General features: G+C 56.0%; 1 pseudogene; it reads right to left on the reverse strand.

Moving 5' to 3' along the window:
- Positions 1-618: 618 nt before the first annotated feature.
- LOC114073379 lies at positions 619-1,341 on the reverse strand (annotated as a pseudogene).
- Between the last annotated feature and the right edge of the window lie 60 nt (positions 1,342-1,401).

Genomic DNA, 1,401 nt, shown 5'->3' on the forward strand with positions numbered 1-1,401 from the left:
CATGGAAAAGAGGGAGGAACAGGGAGAAGGTGGTCCCATGGGGGTCCTTGGGCACAAGGGGGATGGGAAAGGGGAGTGGCCTCCCCGAGCTCCCTAATTACTGTGGGGTGCTGGGGCTTCTGAATCCAATCTCAGCCTTGCGTTATGCCAACTGTTTTAGTTCACAGGAATTACAGAGGTGGGACTGAATCACTTTTGTCCCCCAGGTTTTAAGGAGGCCAAATAAGATCTACTGAGAGAAATGAAGTATTTAGGGTTACAAATGATCAGACAAAAGATCTTCATCAGAATTATTTACTGCACAATAGAAACACTAAAACTACCAGTAGGACAGCATAAGATAGGACAGTGCTCTACACTAAAGCAATTGTTGAAGCAATTCTACTCAAGCTGGCACCAAAGCAAGAATTATGAATTAGACATGGATGGAACTCCCCCAGACCAACGCTCGTGGGGAGATCTCTGCTCTCAACCTCCAGCACTGACCTTGGGGGGTCCCAGCCAAGGCAGGAATCTCCACACACCCCCCAAGAAGGGTTCTGTTGGCACAAGCTGCCCCTGGCAAAGGGGACTGGCCCAGGGGTTGCCTCACCATCAGGGGGGTCATTCGGGGTGGGAGCAGCGGTCAAAGCTCTTCCCGCAGTCGGGGCACTCGAGGGGCTTCTCTTACCGATGGGTCCGTTGGTGTTTGGTCAAGGTAGACCTGTCGCTGAAGCTCTTCCCACACTCCCCACACTTGTAGGGCCTCTCCCCAGTGTGGATGCGCCGGTGGGTGACGAGGATGGAGTTCAGCTTGAAGCCCTTCCCACAGTCGGTGCAGCGGAAGGGCCTCTCATCTGTGTGTATCCGCTCATGCACGAGGAGAGTTGAGCTGCGCTGAAACCTCTTCCCACATTGCAAGCACTTGTAGGGCCGTTCCCCAGTGTGGATGCGCTGGTGGGTATGGAGGGTGGAGCTGTCCCTGAAGCTCTTCCCACATTCCCTACACATGTAGGGCCGTTCCCCAGTGTGGATGTGCTGGTGTTGGATCAGGTGGGAGCTCTGCCTGAAGCTCTTTCCACATTCCCTACATACATATGGCCGTTCCCCAGTGTGGATGCGCTGATGGGTGTGGAGGGTGGACTTGTCACTGAAGCCCTTCCCACATTCCCTACATGTGTAGGGCCGTGCCCCAGTGTGGATGTGCTGGTGAGTGAGGAGGCTGTAGCTCTTCCTGAAGCTCTTCCCACATTCCAAGCACCTGAAGGGCTTCTCCCTGCTGGGAGGCTGCTCAGGGACCACCAGCTCGGAGCTCCGGCTCAAGCTCCGGCCGCCTTCCCGGCACAGGACGGCTCTTTCCTCCTCACAGCTCCCTGGGCTGGCTTTGCAGCCCCTCCTCCGGGGGCATCTCCGGGCCTTTTC

Source organism: Empidonax traillii, unplaced genomic scaffold, assembly GCF_003031625.1.
Source record: "Empidonax traillii isolate 1590-97213 ecotype Southwest subspecies unplaced genomic scaffold, ASM303162v1 scaffold6260:size9608, whole genome shotgun sequence".
In the NCBI taxonomy this organism is placed as follows: domain Eukaryota; kingdom Metazoa; phylum Chordata; class Aves; order Passeriformes; family Tyrannidae; genus Empidonax; species Empidonax traillii.